The sequence below is a fragment of the Odocoileus virginianus genome, chromosome 4 (genome assembly GCF_023699985.2).
Source record: "Odocoileus virginianus isolate 20LAN1187 ecotype Illinois chromosome 4, Ovbor_1.2, whole genome shotgun sequence".
Classification (NCBI taxonomy): Eukaryota; Metazoa; Chordata; class Mammalia; order Artiodactyla; family Cervidae; genus Odocoileus; species Odocoileus virginianus.
Genome location: NC_069677.1, coordinates 30,575,119 through 30,593,587, shown reverse-complemented (window position 1 = coordinate 30,593,587; position 18,469 = coordinate 30,575,119). Strand labels below are relative to the sequence as shown.

General features: G+C 35.5%; 1 long non-coding RNA gene and 1 other non-coding gene across 4 annotated transcripts in view; one reads left to right on the top strand and one right to left on the bottom strand.

The window, feature by feature from the left end:
- LOC110136434 (uncharacterized) overlaps positions 1-18,469 on the top strand; it is a 129,945-nt gene that overhangs the window by 34,127 nt on the left and 77,349 nt on the right. Inside the window, exon 3 of one of the 3 annotated variants that reach the window (XR_011487292.1) lies at positions 18,395-18,450. The exons of the other annotated variants lie outside the window; for them this stretch is intronic. This is a non-coding gene — a long non-coding RNA (uncharacterized lncRNA). Of the gene's footprint in view, positions 1-18,394; positions 18,451-18,469 lie in introns of those variants that run through there. 3 annotated transcript variants of the gene reach the window in all.
- Positions 1,003-1,105, bottom strand: LOC139034907 (U6 spliceosomal RNA). The gene has a single exon (XR_011487481.1). It is a non-coding gene; the product is annotated as a U6 spliceosomal RNA (small nuclear RNA).

Sequence of the window (18,469 nt, the reverse complement as noted above, 5' to 3'; positions counted from 1 at the left end):
TCTCCATCTTTGGCTACAAAGAATATAATCAATCTGATTTCGGTATTGACCATCTGGTGATGTCCATGTGCAGTCTTCTCTTGTGTTATTGGAAGAGGGTGTTTGCTATGACTAGTGTGTTCTCCTGGCAAAACTCTATTAGCCTTTGACCTGCTTCATTCTGTACTCCATGGCCAAATTTGCCTGTTACTCCAGGTATTTCTTGACTTACTACTTTTGAAGTCCAGTCCTCTGTAATGAAAAGGGAACTGTAATCACATTCTCTAAATCGTATCTGTAATCGCACACTCTAAAACTAGTTTCCCACCTGAAAAGATTTTAATCTTTTTAAAAAGTATCCTGATCCAGAGTGAGTTAGGATCTGCAGGATCTCACCACATACTTTTTGTTTCTTTCAGAGAAATGGCAAAGGAATGTAGGTGTTGGGAGGGAAAGTCATAGTTATATCCTAAAGCCGTGATTTCCACCAAATTTACCCAGATAGCTCTTAAAAATTCCCAGATACAGGGTCCCACCTCTGACTCAAAAAATCTGAAGTATATCAGTAAAGTTTGTTTTTTCTAGTGACTTTTTTGTACGTAAAATACACATAAAATTTTACCATTTTAACCATTTTTAAATGTAAAATTTAGTGGTATTAAGCACACTCACATTTTGATGCAACCATTTTACCATCCATCTCTAGAACTCTTCTCATCCTGCAGAACTGAAACTCTAGACCTTTATCTGCCCTTCTCCCTTCCCCTGGGAAGCCATTATTCTATTTCCGGCCACTATGAATTTGGTTACTCTAGTTATTTTGTATAGGTAGAATCATACAGTATTTGTTCTTTTGTGACTGGCTTATTCTTTTTAGCATAATGTTTCCCACATTCCTTCATGTTGTTGTATGAGCCAGCATTTTCTTCCTGTTAAAGGCTGAATAATATTCCATTGTTTGTGTGTGTAACATTTTGCTTGTCCATCCATCCATGATTGGACACTTCCCAAAATGACTTTTTAAAAAATATGGAATTCTTTACAAATTTGTGTGTCATCCTTGCCCAGGCACCATGCTAATCTCTGATTGTTGCAGTTTTAGTGTACTGTTGCCAAACTCAGAACTCCAAGTAGTTTTGAGAAGCACCAATGAGGCAGTTTTTTCTAGCTGCAGGTAGGTGGAAGATTAAGTCAATTTAGTTGAATGACCAGTGTTTTACAAAGACACACAATAGGAGAAAATAGAACAAGTAAAAATTGTAATAATAAGTCAATGTATTATTTCAAATATTTGTTTCTCTATCTATACATGTTTGTAGCAAAGGAGGGTGGCATGTGAACTATGTGAGGACATAAACTAGTTGCTTTTGCTTTTAGTTGCATTTCTTATAGTTGCTCTCAATCAAAAAAAATATGAAAGCCTCCTGAAGATCAGAATACAGAATATGATTATATGAAAAGTAAATTAACACCATGTTCTCATCTTGAAACATGCTATAAAATTACAATAGCTATGATTTTACTTTGAATATATTCAAAATAAGAGAATCTGAAAAGAGAAAAGATTGAGAAATGTCTTCTATGAATTGATTTGGACTCCACAGTTCAGAGAGGTCTGCTTATTAATGAATCATTTTCATAGTGCAGTATCAGGAGTTATATATGAATTTGACATCTCTCTGATACACTAAGCTTTTATAGACTCCAGAAGTAGATAAAGAATTGCTAACAGCGGTAATGAAGAGGTGTGAATACCACCAGTAATTCAGGATTCGGTTCCAGCTCAGGAAACACACCACCAAAATCAAAATTAATTTCCCCTTTGGCATTTTTCTCAACCATATGTGGTTTTTAAATTATTGTGGTGACTTCTCTCACTGTATTGAAAATATACAGGATGTATTTATCTAAGATAAATATGATTTTGCCTGGAATGTTTTCTGAAATAATAGCACACAATATGCATCAGAAAATAAGGCAGTTATATACTAATATAACTGTTTGTGAATTGTATTTGGTTCTGCCAGAATTTATGAAAGATATATGTTTAACAGATGTAAATGTTTTTATTAGATCATATGGAACATAATCGTTCATCTGCCTTTTAAAGAAGTATGGAACTCCTTTTCATTACAAGGAGTGTTATTTCTGTATTGCTTTAGATGTTCAGTATATGACTCTATCTCAAATCCTCTGTGAGCTGCCTGATGCTGACACTGGCATTAATACAGGCAAACATAGTTTTCCTAAGTAACCAAATATCATCCTTTGTTTTAATTCACAAGGAAGATGGTGGGATAGATGAATGAATGGAAAGAGATAGATATATGACAGACAGTATTAATATATAAAAGGGTACAGCTAAATATACAATTAAAAATTTTAAAAATATGATAGATACAGGCTTTCAATATAATGAGAATTATGTTCATAATTATAATACCTACTTGTGTTTAAGAAAACTTTATATCATTTATCTTCCCTGATCCTCAGTGCTATGTAAAAAAGACCAAACTGTACACATTTTAAAAAAGAGAAACCAGATACAAACATTAACAACCTTACCAACTTACAAACCAGGGATATATCAGAAGCAGGAATCAGTTCCTGAGGGCTGGCTTTCAGTCCAGGTATTATTTTACTAAACTGCTGCATGAAACATCATCATTACTGTTTATTTTGTTCTTGTTATTGTTGTTCAGTCACTCAGTCTGAGTTTTTGTGACTTCATGGACTTCAGCAGGCCAGACTTTCCTGTCCTTCACCATCTTCCAGAGATTGCTTAAAATCTTGCTTAAAATTTTGTTCTTAAAATCTCTCAATTTCAGGAGAGACACTTTGGCCAATTAGTTAAGCTTTGATTTAAAAATTATTGATAATTATCACAAACTACTAGACAAGAACTATAGAGCAAAAATAATTTATTATTTATTTTGCAAACATGTGCTCAGTGGAGCTTCCCAAATCGGAGTGTCTCAGAATCAGCTACAGGGTTCTGGACAGCACATAGAGTTGTATGTTGCTCACTAATCTCTCTTCTCCTAAAAGTCTACAGCTGATTGGGGTGCCTAGGTAGGTCTGAGAACTGCTGCTTTAGAAGAATACTTTGGAGTAATTTTTGGTAAAATACCTGTCAGGAAAATCAAAAGACAATAACATGTTTTATTTACCTCCCATAGGCCACAAGTCTGAAGAAAATGCTGGTTTTGTATAGCCAGAAGTTTATAGAAATCAGGAGACTTTTTGTTTAAGAAAAATAAAACATAATTATGAAGACAAAATTAGTTATAAAAATGAGTATTTACTAACAACTTATAACAAATGCACTTTTAAAAAGCTTTAAACCACAAACATCTGCCTGACATAGTGCTGTGTTTAACAATATCCTGAAATCACTCTCCATTAGTTCATAAATATCTTCCTCATTCCTTTTAAATAAAAAAAAATGTCCATTGTGCGGATGTATTATACCATAGCTTATTCAAAAACTTAAGAGTGGGCATTTAGGATGTTTCCAATATTTTCAATCACAGTTAAAACAAGCTTCTGTATTACATATTTTCACATTATTGGAGGTGTATCTTCAGGAAAAATTCCTGGAAGTTGGGTCACTGGGTCAAAATGTAAACATGAATTTAATTACTTTAGATGTTGTAAAATGACATCCCAGAAGAATTGTACCAATTTTCTTTCCATTAGCAATAGGTGAAAGTGCCTATGTCCCCACAACCCTGCAAAAGGATGCTATTTTTTTTTATTTTTTTTACCAATGTGACAGGTGAGAGATGTCATCTCAATGTAGTTCTAATTTGCATTTCTCATGAGTGAAGTGAACATTTATTCATATGTTTAAAGGTTATTTTTATAAATTTCTTGTGAATTGATAAGACAGTTTTTAAAATAGAAGATTGAAATATTTAGGTTTTTACCTAGGTGTGATAAATATACTATCAAATTCTATATGCTGATTTTTAACTCCATAAAATACATTTCAAAATTACCATAAATAGTGCAATTCTAAGATTAAACTACTGATAATGGCTTGTTATTTTCTTGCTGAATGACAAATCTTAAATGTATATATCTTAACTTTATAATTCACAAAGCCAGGCTAGAAAAGAAAAAGAATGAACCAATTCCATCTATATGCAATGATAAAATTAAGAATATTTGCTAAGGAGTCAATCCTGCCCCTTCATGGATCACAACCTTGTTGTGGCAAAGGAGCTTGTGTATCTCAATAAAACTATGACCCATGCTGTGACCCAAGACAGACAGGTCATGGTCAAGTGTTCTGACAAAATGTGGTCCATGGCTGGTGGAAATGGCAAGCCACTCCAGTATTCTTGGCTGGAAAACCTCATGAACAGTATGAAAAGGCAAAAAGATATGAGGCTGGAAGATGAGCTCCCCAGGTTGGAAGATGTCCAGTATGCTACTGGGGAAAATCAGAGGGCATTACTAATAGCTCCAGAATGAATGAACTGGCTGGGCTAAAGCAGAAACAACCCTCAGTTGTAGATGTGTCTGGTGGTGAAAGTAAAGTTTGATGCTGTAAAGAACAATATTGCATAGGAACCTGGAATGTTAGGTCCATGAATCAAGGTAAACTGGATATGATCAAATAGGAGATAGCAAGATTGAACATCAACATCTTAGGAATCAGTGAACTAAAATGGATGGGAATGGGTAAATTTAATCCAATGATCATTATACCTACTAATGTGGACAAGACTCCCTTAGAAGAAGTGGAGTATCCCTCACAGTCAACAAAAGAGTCTGAAATGCAGTCCTTGGGTGAAATCTCAAGAGAAAGAGTGATCTCAGTTTGTTTCCAAGGCAAACCATTCAACATCACAGAAATCTAGGTCTATGCTGTATACTGTCACTATGCTTATTTAACTTCTATGCAGAGTACATCATGCGAAATGCCAGGCTGGGTGAAGCTTAAGCTGGAATCAAGATTGCCAGGAGAAATATCAATAACCCCAGATATACAGATGACACTACCCTAATGGCAGAAAGCAAAGAGGGACAAAAGAGCCCCTTGATGAAGGTGAAAGAAGAAAGTGAAAAAGCTGGCTTGAAGTTCAACAGCATTATAAAAAACTAAGACTATTGCATCTGGTCCCATTACTTCATGCAAATCGAAAAAAAAAGTAGAAGCAGTGACAGATTTTCTTTTCTTGGGATCTAATATCACTGTGGATGGTGACCACAGCCATGTCATTAAAAATATTTGCTCCTTGGATGAAAAGTTATGACAAACCTAGGCAGCATATTAAAAAGCAGAGACATCACTTTGCAGACAAAAGTCCATATAGACAAAGCTATGGTTTTTCCAGTAGTCATGTATGAATGTGAGAGTTGTACCATAAAGAAGCTTGAGCACTGAAGAATTGATGTTTTCAAATCGTGGTACTGGAGAAGACTCTTGAGAGTCATTTGGATTGGGAGATCAAACCAGTCAGTCCTAAAGGAAATCAACCCTGAATATTCATTGGAAGGACTGATGCTGAAGCTTAAACTCCAATATTTTGGCTACCTGATGCGAAGAGCAGACTCATTGAAAAAGACCCTTATGCTGGGAAAGATTGAAAGCAAATGGAGAAGTGGGTGGCAGAGGATGAAATGGTTAGATAGCATCACCAACTCAGTGGACATGAATTTGAGCAACTCTGGAAGATAGTGAAGGAGAGACGAGCCTGGAGTGCTCTAGTCCATGGGGGTCACAAAGAGTTACACGACTTATTGACTAAACAACAGCAAAGTCAATCATAGGTAGTGACATTTATTACAGTATTTTAAAACCTTTTTTTACATATTTAGCCATTCTAGTATATGAATGTTTGAAGCAACTTCTAAAATCTAGAACTGTTTCACTATTTTTTGTAATATTCTGCTAATAGGGCCACAAAATAAATATTCCACAAAACACCATTCCAGTGTTCTGTATTAGCATTTGCTTATTTTTGTTTAAAACTATTTACTGTTTGGTCTTTATTCAAATAGTTTCTGTTCTAATAACAGCACTTTTACTTTTGTGGGTACAAATGATGCTTTGTATTTTGTGTTGTGTGTCTGTGTATTATCAAGAACCTAAATGCTTTCAGTCATATATATTACCTTAGTCAAAACTGATCTTGGAAGATTGGTTGTGAAACATGTAAGAGTAACAGTAAAATACTTTGATGTTTGCCCTCAAAATAGGAAGGGTAGATTTTATCATCTCTTTGCACATTTGAAGAAAATTGTGGTGTCAAGCGAAGTTTTCAGCTATGCTCATCAAATGGACAGTAATAATGAATGATTTGAAGCAAATTGTGTTTTTCTAGAAAGTATTCCACTGTCAAAAGGACATGATGGTAATTTTCTAGGGTAATTTTCTAATAAATATAGTTAAGTTCCCCATGGACTGTAGCCTGCCAGCCTCCTCTGTCCATGGGATTCTCCAGTCAGGAATATTGGAATGGGTTGCCATTTCCTTCTACAAAGAATCTTCCGCACATGGATCAAACATGCGTCTCCTGCATTGCAGGCAGATTCTTTACCATCTAAGTGACCAGGGAAGCTCAAAGCTCCCCAGTTCTGTATTTTTACCAACTTTTAAAGTTTTATAAATGTAATTTGTTTTATTGGGCAGGCCAGAATTCTGTTTGTTGCTTCTGAGTTGGACATTTGATAGGAGCAATTATTTTTTATTCCCACTATTCTGATCAACAATTGAATTATTTATTTATTGAAGAAATCATTTGATCTATTCACACTTTGTATTTGATGAGAATAACTTTTTGTTCATTTTGACCTATAATTTTTAGATAAAAATAAAGACGCTGCTCAAAGTGGTTTATTTATAAGAAGTCTTAATTTTCACTGTATTCAGCTTTTCTAAAGCTCAACAAATTATTATTTTGCGGTTTTAAATTTTTCTTTATAATAGTTTTTATTTTATTAGCCCAGTATATTTTCTATTTCAACTATGATTTGGTGTATTAATTTACATTGATCTGAAAGACTAGAAAATAGCATAGTTTCATTCGAAGTGTATAGAATGCGAATATATTTTCTTTAAAATGTAAATTAAATCAAATGCAAGAAAATGAAAACATCAAAGAATTTTTACGTTTTCAAACAGTTCTTTACATAAAATATTTAAAATGTCTAAACTCAAAGTATAAATCATATTTAATATATGTTATAATTTTAAGTCAAAATAATTTTAATATTTGAGTTTTAGAATTTAATAGCAAAATTTAGGGCTTCCCTGTGGCTCAGGTGGTAAAGAATCCACCTGCAATGAGGGAGATCTGGGTTTGATCCCTGAGTTGGGAAGATCCCCCAGTGATCTTAATCGTAAAGATCTTAACCCTTTACAGGGGTTTAATCTTATAAAAAACTTTTATAAAAATGAAACTACTGGCAATTCTATTTTCCGAGATAAAAAAATCAGTATCTCCATATGCATATGCAAAATTAGAACAGCGTACCTTGTCTAATATTGTAAAATGTTTTTCACTCACTGTGTGCACCTGTTGCAAATGTCATGATGACTTGTCAGTAATTTCAGAAACATGATTTGGAGCAATTAGAGAGGCTGAAAAATGGACATTTGTTACTAGTTGGAAGCTGATTCTTCATTATCTGGTGCATTCAAGCTCTCTGAGAGGAAGATGAATTTATCTTCCCTTTTACCTGAGTGCCTCCAGCACTCCACCACTCCAAAGCAGTGTCTGTCCCCTGTGTCTGCAGCACAGAATTCACTCATGGAGTTCAGGTTCAAAAGCTTTTTGTTTTGAGGACATGGAGAGGAGATGCAGAGGAGCGCTTCCCTGGGGTCTGAGCAGAGTTGGTCACAAGAGTAGCATTGTATGTTGGTGCATGTCTGTTGCAGCCTTAGGTTTCCCTAAAGTGTGGGGCTCAAAACAGAGCCTGTTGTCTGGATCTCAGTGCAGTAATGGAGAATAAAGGGAAGAGAACCTTCACAAAATTATTTTGACTCCATATGCTTGTCACAGGTAGCATGGAAGAATTGCTCTGTCCTTTTCAATAGAAACTGCCTTAATGGAGCAGCAGGATTGTTCCCACGTGTCCATCTTCTCTCCCTGGATTGTATATTTTTTGGAAAATATATGTATATTTGCTTTGTATATGTGGGATGTCCACGTGTCTGTGCTCAAAAATGTTTATTAATAAGGCAATTTGTTTTACTTAGGGGTAAAAACAAAGAATTTAATGAAGTTTATCTCTTTCAAAAGGTTCACTGGCCTTTAAGTAAAAATTGAACAACTTTATTATTTTGAAGAACTCTAAAAGGAGAAAGCTTAAAAATGAAAAAAGAAAAAAAGTAACTATGTAAGATGTATTCAGGTATCAGAAACCCAAAAAGAAAGATTAAAGCCAGTTAATTATTCTCCCAGGTGCTTTACACAGTGAATTTGTTGGTTAGGTTAAAAAACCTGGCTGAAGCTCATTTCTTTCAAGTCTTTCTCTCCTTTCTAGAACTTCAGACTCCTAATTGAACAGTTTCTACTTTGGGTAATACTTACAAATGAGTCAGTGCTTAAGAGAATTCACTGATCCTAATTGGGATTCAGATCTCCAAGAGATCTGTCATTTCCACATTCTTGAAAACTCCTGAATCACTGGGACTCAATCACCAATACATATAATTATTTTAAATTTCTAATAATGTTCCTAATTTGAAAAAATTAAGAATTACTAGGAATCCAAATGTGTTCAGAACATCAGTCTTCACATTACCCCGCTCCTGCTGACACACTCAGGACAGGGAATTGAGCCAGCGATGGGACATGAGTTAGTATTTCTGTCTCGCTACTAGACAGAGACCAGGCTGAATCAGTCCTTCGAGCCAAAGCAGAGGCAGGGTAGAACCATTTGTTCTGCTGCTCCAGAGGCTGGCAGACTGATCCTAATCTGAGCCAAATCTTCACGGATTCCTTGTGGTCCCCAATGTTCAAGGCAAGACTCTTTATTAAGAGATTGGAGAAATTATTTCATGGTGTTGTGCCCACCATTGACTTGAGCTGTCACAAAACTAAAAGTCTGTGACCTATTACTGCTATAGCAATAGTCTGCAATAAACCCACTGGATTTCCTCCAAATGTTGATTTGCAAGCTAAGGAGGAACTAAAGAGGCAACCAGTATACCTGAGGTACATTTCAGAGGTAGTGTGAAAGTGAAGGGTAGCAGAGTATGTCATCCCAGGACATACTATGTTGACATAAGGATTATACTGAGCTGAAAGTAATTGAGAAGAAGCAGATACAAGAAAAGCTCTTTGACCTCCCTTTATTTGCCTAAAAGCAGTGCCTGCATTTGTAAAGCTTTCTCCACTCCCCTCTCTACCAGAAGGGACAGAAGTTAATCACTGAAGACAAGCCAGACTCTTAACAGCCCAGAGACAGCACCAGAGTAATCTACCTAACAGGCTTTGCTAAAACTAGTTCTCACCTACCATTGTTTTCCCAGTATATTTCTTCCCACAGTTTGCCACCTCAAGATCCTTTGTCTTTTGACTTTTCTTGAAATCTTTTCTTTTGTTAAGGTACTATATAAGCCCAGGCTCTAACAACCCTTTGAGTCACTCATCACTAAATGCTCCCATGTGTCTGCAAGATGCACATGTTAATAAACTGTTTCTCTTATTTATCTGTTTTTTGTCAGTCTAACTTGACGTTTACCTGGAGAACCCAAAGTGGTAGAGGAAATTTTTTCCCCTCTTACAAAAAGATATATAGGGAAGACCTGGTTCAACTTCTTGACTCAGCCACTTAGCTGTCACATCACTGTCAGTCATTCAGCCACTATGAGCCTCAGATTTCTCATCTATAAGATGGAAACAAGAGTTATTGACCTCCCTGGCAAGATTATTGTGAAAGATGAGATCATGCACTTAAGAATACTTTATAAACTTTGAGTGATAAGGTTAAGCTTTTTTGTTTCCTCTCTGCAAGTTCCTTAAAGGTAGGAGTCATGGCTTATTCAATGTAAAGTAGATTTTTTTGTTATAAGTAAATTTATCTTTGGCAATTTTAGTGTTTTGTTGTCAATCATACTCTCTTTCTGGGAACTCTTTAGACTTACCTTTGTGCTGGCTCTTCTCATCTCTCGAAATCTGCCTTGGAAAAATATACAACTGCAGCCTCTGGCATCTTTATCACAACACAGGCAGACTCAGGCTTGAGACGTGCTGGAAGTTCAGTGCACAGGTCACAGGGGAAGAAAGGCTGGGCTAAGTGAACCTCTTCTAAGCAAAGTAACTTAGCTATAGATGCTGGACCAGAATTGGAATAATATCCAGTGACTAAAAAAGAGGAGCAAATTAGCCTTCCTTCAAATTAAGATGCATTGAAGAAGGTTACAGGTAATAGAATATCAAAGCCTGGTGTGGTAGTGACAACACCGTCAGATGATTCGTCAGCCTCAAGTGGGAGGTTTGCTTTAGGAATCAGGTCATAAGGAATCCTTAATTTTTCATAGGTCAGAGTTTAATTTTCAGTGTACAAAGTTAACTGAAACTTATTTTACTTTATTTTTAACTTAATGTTTTGTACAATTGTTTTTTGTCAACATGTTCTTGAGTTTCTAAATTAAAAAACTTGCTAGTATTTTTCTGCTATTTTATGTCTTTAAATATTCATGTTTGCCTTGATTAGTATATTTCATAAATTAATATCCCTTCTCCATTTTATGTCTGTTTTATTGAAAAATATCTTATCATTTCCTCTTTTTTTCTCACATTAATTCTTATGCATTGCTTTATAAAAGGCATATGGTTTGATTTTGCTTTTACCCACTGTGAAAAATTCTCTTTTATGGGGGTGGCTCAGCCTACTCACAATTATTATTATATCTGATATTTTGGTCTTAATTGTCTCACCTTTTCAAATGCTATATACTTATATCCTTCTTTATTGTTTTCTTTTTATATACAGGTTGTGTTTCATTTGTTTTACTTTCCTCTGTAACTTCAACTGAAAGCTCTGTTTTATAATTCTGAAAGAAGGAACCCCTTTGTGTATTACAAATTTTCATATTTTTAACAATAATCAAACTGCAGGATTAACTGATACATTTTAAAATATTCCATAATGAAAATTAAGAATTGATTTCATTTTAGTGCCTTATTCTCTCTCATGCCCTACCATGATTGCCTTGCCTCACTTTTTATATATGTTTCTATAAATAGAACTCAGATGATGGATGGGATGTTATTCTTATATTACCTTTTATTTCAAGAAATCCCTGTATATTTACTTCTGTTGTTAGTCGCTAAGTTGTGTCCAACTCTTTGCAACCCCATGGACTATAGCTCACCATGCTCCTCTGTCCCTGGGATCTCCCAGGCAAGAATACTGGAGTGGATTGCTATTTCCTTCTCCAGGGGATCTTCCCAACCCAGGGATCAAACCTGTGTCTCCTGCCTTGGCAGGACGATTATTTACACCTGAGCCCCCAATATATTTACTTTATCATCCTGTATTAAACTATAGTTAGTTTTAGCTCTATGTTTGACATGTTTGAGTGCCCCTCACTGTCTTTTTTTTAAAAAGGCCGATAATCTTGAACTCGTACATTGCTCATTTTTCAGTAAGCTGGGATACACTTTCAAGGTTTTCTTTCAAGAAGTGCTGATAAGGGATCTATCTCCTGAGTCTTTCTATAGCTGAAAGTGTCTCTATTGTCTTTTGCTATGAAGGGAACCTTAATTGCATATGAAATTCCTTGCCAAAAAAAGTTCTTTTCTTCCTCAAATGTGAGTACATATAATTTTATTTTCTTCTACATTTATTTTACTGAGGAGAAATTTGCAGTTTTCTTTCCTTTTTATGATAAGCAGTTTTTAAAGTGTGTTTTTCTTTTTTTCTGTTTATTTATTCTACAGTTATTTATTGAGCAACTTGTACATGCCAGGTTCTTTTCTTGTCCCTGGAAACATGCTGCAGGATAGTTGACAAACATTCCTATTCTTGTGGGACTATATGTTTTTTTCTCTTAAATGCTTGCCTGATTTAAAATTTTAATAATGTATTTAATTTTCATCCTTGAATATGTTCTGTTTGACCTATCTTTTCAATTATCTTTGGACTAAAGCTAAGGTAGCTTTCGAAAAACAGCAAAAAAAAATGTATTGTCAAATTCTGGACTATTCTTTCCACTTATGCCTCAATTGTTCAGATTTCTTCTCTGGGAGAAACTAGGATTTTTGGTTGAATCTTTATTCTCTATTATTAATATCATCTTTCCTCTAAAATATTTTATAAACTCATGTGCTTTTGGTATTCTAAGAATGCTACAAATTAACTACTTCACATGACTTATTAGATTTCTGAATACCAACTTTACCATGCAGTGTTTCATTTTCAGGCTTTATTTGTGCTGCCTGTAAACTTCGTTTTACTGAAATTTTCATACTGACCCATCTTTTTATCTCTTCCTATTTCCTTTTTTTCTTCTACTGATTCATCAGTGATTTTTGTCCTTTTAAATGTTATTGAACTGAAATATATATGCAGAAAAGTATGTGGATCAAAACTACATCCTGGTGAATTTTTACATCCTTATGCACACCTGTGAAACCAGCTCCAAGTGCAAGATTCAGAACACCACCAGTCTTCAGATCAACATCAATACCCTTCATGCTCTTTTCTAGTCACTATTCCCCTCAAAAGTCACCCTATAACCTTTTAATTTGATGTTTCTTTGCTCCCTTATAATTTACTCTTCTTTTTAGTAGATGTTATATTTTCTTGTATCACAGGGAGGATGCAAAATATTACTCTAAAATTTTCTCCAATTTACAATCTTGAAATTAATGTAGAGTGATGAGTTTCCTGAAATAATACTACTCTGGGCCCTGAACTTCCACAAAATGACTAGAATTCCCATACCTATTACCGTTTGATTAATAGTGACCTAGAAAACTTTTGAGAAACATTGGTGCCTGGCCTTATCCTCTTAAGTTTTTCAGGAGTGAAACCATATATTAGTGTTTTTATCACTGCCATAACAAATTACCACATACATCATGGCTTACAGAAACACTGATTTGTTATGTCATCGTTCTGTAGGTCAGAAGTCCAGTGGGCTCAGCTGGTTCCCCTGCTCCACGTCTGCAAGGCCCTGTGAAGTTGTGGGCAGGTCTGCATTCTTTGTGGAGGTCCTGGGGAGATCTCTTCTGGGCTGATTCACATTGTTGGCAGAACTCATTTCCATGCAGCTGTGGAACTGAGAACCCTTTTTCTCTGCTGGCTGTGGCTGGGTATCCTGCTCGATTTCCAGGGGCCTCCTGCATGCCTTTGTTCTTGGCCTCTGTCCTCAGTCAGTAAGATGTGTTGAGTCCTTCTGGTGCTTAAGTTCTTTCTGATCTCCATTTCCACCTCATCTGCCTTGACTTCTTCTCTGCAGTATACCTCTGACTCTTCTGCCTTCCTTAACTGCTTTCTGGAGCCCATGTAATGACATGGGAATACCTGGATTCTCCAGGATAATTTATTTTTAAAATTAGTTGATAAGTAACTAGCCTTAATTTAATCTAAAAAAACTGTTTTGCAACCATGCTGATATTAGTGTTTGATCAGATAACTAGGTTATAGGAATGGTTTGTGTGTGTGTGTGCGTGCATGTGTATGTGCATGCATGCACATGTATTTTGGGGTGCATCTTTAGAATTCTACCTACCTCAAGCCATCTTCAGGGGCTTCTAATGTGTGACCAGGGTTGAGTATCACTAGTACAGACCTTGGATTTCTGATCTATGAAGACAGTAGTAGATGTTTTCCCACTTTTCTTTCAGGAATGTTGGAGTGCTTTGTTTTATAAAGCTAAGAAAGAAAGAATATACACACATACAGACTCACACACACATATACACACATTAATCTTTTTCTCAATTGACATTGGTTTTATTTTAAAAAGAATGTCTTCAGAGGTTGTTTGTAGATGTTTGCACTTGGACATCATCACAGACTATCTAGGTATGGGTGTAAGCCTAGCGGGAACTGGGGAGAGGCAATTATCAAGCTAACGTAATAACAAATTAAGTCAGAAATCTCCACTCCTTATTGAAGCTGGGATTTTACTACTTTAATTTTGATTTTCCATTTTTCAGCCAAGAAAATCAGGACTTGCAGAGATTAAAGGCTTTTGCAAAGGCACATATATATCATGAAAGGAGTCATCTGACCTGCTAAAAAAATGAGCCTTTAACATTTACCTTCTGGGGAAATGAGCTATATTTTGTGCAATCTACTTTTATTTCTTTTGAATCTCTAATACATCATTTTAACTTGAGAGGGGAAAATAAGCAATTCAGTCTGAAATATGCATTTTTGACAGAGCTTGTTAAATTTCTGTCTGAACAGAGGTGTTTGAAGGTGGTGAAGCCCTGTGTGCACTCTGCAGAGCAGCAAAAGAGGAAGAGGTTAGGTTTGAATACAGCACAAAAGTTCAGGGTATTGAGATGTGAGATTTCATAACCCAGGTTCAGGACTAAGCCATTCTTTTAATAACTCTCTGGATCTTAGAGACAGTATTTTAAGAAAATTATGAGTATTTTTGCTTTTAAAGATCTTTTTAAAAAAATAAAGCTGTTTTTTATGGTCCCCTTCTCCGTTGGTAAGCCTTGTTTAAGCCATTGTTTTCTCTTTTTTTGCTGAACTATGAGTTGGCATATTTAAAATAGTGCTGGATGTGAGAGCTGAACTGTGAAGAAAGCTGAGTGCTGAAAAATTGATGCTTTTGGAGAGGTTTTGGAGAGGACTCGTGACAGTCCCTTGGACTGCAAGGAGATCCAACCAGTCCATCCTAAAGGAGATCAGTCCTGGGTGTTAATTGGAAGGACTGATGCTAAAGCTGAAACTCTACTTTGGCCACCTCATGTGAAGAGTTGACTCATTGGAAAAGACCCTGATGCCGGGAGGGACTGGGGGCAGGAGGAGAAGGGGATGGCAGAGGATGAGATGGCTGGATGGCATCACCAACTCAATGGACATTAGTCTGAGTAAACTCCAGGAGTTTGTGATGGACAGGGAGGCCTGGCGTGCTGTGATTCATGGGGTCACAAAGAGTCGGACACGACTGAGTGAATGAACTGAACTGAACTGACTGAATTCTTAATCGTCAGTGGTAACAAGGAAAGGGAAAAATTTAGACCTTTCAGATTCCTTGATAATAATTTTAGCTACACACAGAAAAAAATTATACTGTGCCTATCATTCCTGGCTCTTTAGACCCAGCCTATTCACATGCCCAGCTTGCTTAGCACTCATAAGTGCTAGCTCATGACTTTGGAATAACTCACATACTATTTCTGATTCTTTCATTTCTGGTTTATTTACTTCACTCTTTTTTCTATGACCCTGAAGTTTGATTTCCCAATTTACTTTTGTATTTCAACCTTTGATCTCCTAAAGTTAAATGATCTTTCTGATTCTCTCTCTTGTCACCTTGGACCTTGGCACTATGACAGTTTTTACATATTAATTTCTAATGAATTAGTATCTGTCTCTTATTTTCTTGGTGAGGACTTCAGCCTCCACTTCTGATTGCAATAAGTAATCTCAGATCAGTGACTTGGCCAGTTTTAGTTAGTGTTTGAAAAGTAAAAGTGATGAGTTATTTGGTCATTCCTGACCAATCACAAGAATTGATAAAATGGGTCTGAACTTGATCACTTTATTCTCATTTATACCTTAATTATCTACTTGGTTAGGAAAGCAATGGTATGGATAATAGCTATGTTGCCTTCTATATTCAACCTTGTAATTATATAGATATATCCTAGGCCAGCATTAGTACTGAATGCTAAAGTCACAGTTTTTGAAATAAAAAGAGAAGACTTCAGTGATTCAATGACCTGGTCTAGTATTTGGTTCATGGGATGCCCAACCCCCTAAGGAGCTACTGCAGGAGGTTAGGGTAGGAGAAAGACAGATGGTAAGTGAGAGGTAACCTAGGAAGGATGAGGAACCCTCACCCCCTTCCAGTAGGAGCATCTCAGCTACCTCGTTTGCACATGTAAATTCCAGCAAAGGTTTTTGTTTGAACAAAGACTATCATTAATTAAAAATATTGACAGCTATGGACCTAGTTCAATCTATCATTCTCCACATGAGGAAACAGGGGCCAAAGAAGTGAAGTGGCTAAGATCATGAGAAAGCCAAAGTTTCTCAGCTTTCAACCAGGATTCTTCCCACTGATCCACAAACAATTTTATCAAATGGTTTCTACAAGCAATTAAATGATGGCAGTCAAAAAATCCTCATGCTTCTCTGGGTAAACTGATAAATAATAATATATGGAGTTCGTGTTTACAAATTGTGGACAAATCTTCTAATTTTATGCTTATATAAAAAGCCCAGAGTATTTTTGTCAATTCTCAGAAATTAATGGATATTTCACTGTTTCTCATTCCATAAAAAATTTAGGTGCAAGATGAAGAGAATACCTAGGTATATAAGATGTGTTTCTAGACTGTAAATAGTTCTTTGTTTAATGATAGAATCTGTTTTGGGTGAAAAAAAAAACCACAGAACCCAAGAATCATAGGCAAGATTGTAGGCAGTTTAATATAATTTGCTTGAATACAGTTTAATCAATTTTATACAATTTAAAGAACAAATATTGTAGCATGAACAAATGAATAATGTTAATATGTAATATTTCCACTTAGTTGATGACAATTTTTGTAATCGTCTACAGTAGCTTAGACATGAAATTATAGAAGTGGAATTATAAATATATTAGGTGGTAAATGCCAGGATTATATACATTTCCATTACTAGAAACTATGTCATATTTTCTTTTTTCATTTTTTTCTGAATTTCCTTAAAATATTTGCTAAAAATAGTGTTTGATTGCGCTAAATTGCATCCCATATTTCCTAATATATGAAGCTTAATCTTGAGTCAGTTGCTATCAATAGTTAATTTACATAATTAATTCCTGAGTAGAGTGGATTCACTTGGTGAAAATCCTGTATATATTCATGTATATTATAAGTTTTGTATTATACTAATTCATTTACTAATTTGATAAATAATTTACTCAGATTTTTCTGATTCCTGTGTTAGGAACTAAGTTCTTTCCTCTTGAGGAGCTCAAAGCCTGATTGCAGGTTCTTCTAGCTTACATTTTCTTCTTCAGATGAAAATAATGAATTATGCACTGGAAAAAAGATGATGTCAAGAAATTATAAATATATAAATACATAATGAAAGAAAACGCTCTCATTATAAAGCAAACATCATCCAGAATAAAATACACCACGGATGTTCTTGAATTAGAAGAGAAAATATGCTCTTTTGCTGTGCAAACAGATGGGGATAAACCCTACAAACTGATATATTTAAAGAGCCATTAAAAAAGTAACTATTATATAAAATGAAATCTTGTGTTGGATGGATTTATCAGCCACCAACCTAAGGTAGGAGCAACAATCTGTAACTCAAAATGAAATCAACATATTTGCTTCTCAGTGAAGGTGGCAAAGGGAGCCTCACTGACTCATTTGCAAACTTATACATAGTAATGTCTGTTTTCATATTTGCTCTTTCTTACCTCCCTAATGTAGCATCATCTAGATTGCCTCAAGGTAATCATGCACAGGAGACCACTTTGGGGGAAGTTATCAGCCCTCCAGTGAAGGGAATCAAACTGATCAAGGGAAAGGAAGTGATGCATTGAATTGTTTCATAATGACATTCATTTCTCAGTGACCTTCCACCATGCAATCTGATTTTTTTTAAAAAGTCAGCACAGTGTGCAACTCTCTCAGTGAGTGTGGGGAGAAAAAATAAATGAGGTGTTAGCAAGGAAGCTTTCAACATGTCGCCTGGCCAGAGATTTAGGTCATGAGAGTTGAAATAATTTTGAGCCTTGGTGCCCTGCACTGCTATTAAACACCAGTTAGTCTGTGGATGTGTCCTCAGCTGGCTGATGAAAAGGTCTAGAGTTCAGATTGTTTCAAGAAGTCATAATGAAGCCACAAGATCCATGTTCTTTATGAGAGAAATGTCAGCTCTGGAAAGTCTCTTAAACTGTAAAGGACACTTCATTACATAGAAGAACTGACTTAATATACTTTGCAAATGACTTCATAACATTCAATTTTGAGAATCATTTCCATTCTTTTATTCACAGTACATAGGGAAATTAGCTGAAATATTTATCTTTGCTTCTCTCTCAGTTTTATAGCACTAGTCAAAAACTAATTAGACTCTGGCAATTAAATCCTGCATGCATGCTTCTCTTTTTTCTCAAGGAATTTTACTTGTTATGCAACTTCCTCTATTGCAGAGTGGCCTATTTAACTTGAAGGATTTTAGTTTAGTTGGTTTTTTTTTAATGTCTTTTTTTCTATGTTAAGCTTATTCACTTTTTTTTTTTCTTAAGTATCTGACAGGTACTTAGGAAAAGAGGAAATGGAAGAGGCCAATCATCAAAACAAGTAAGCATCTAATAAAACAT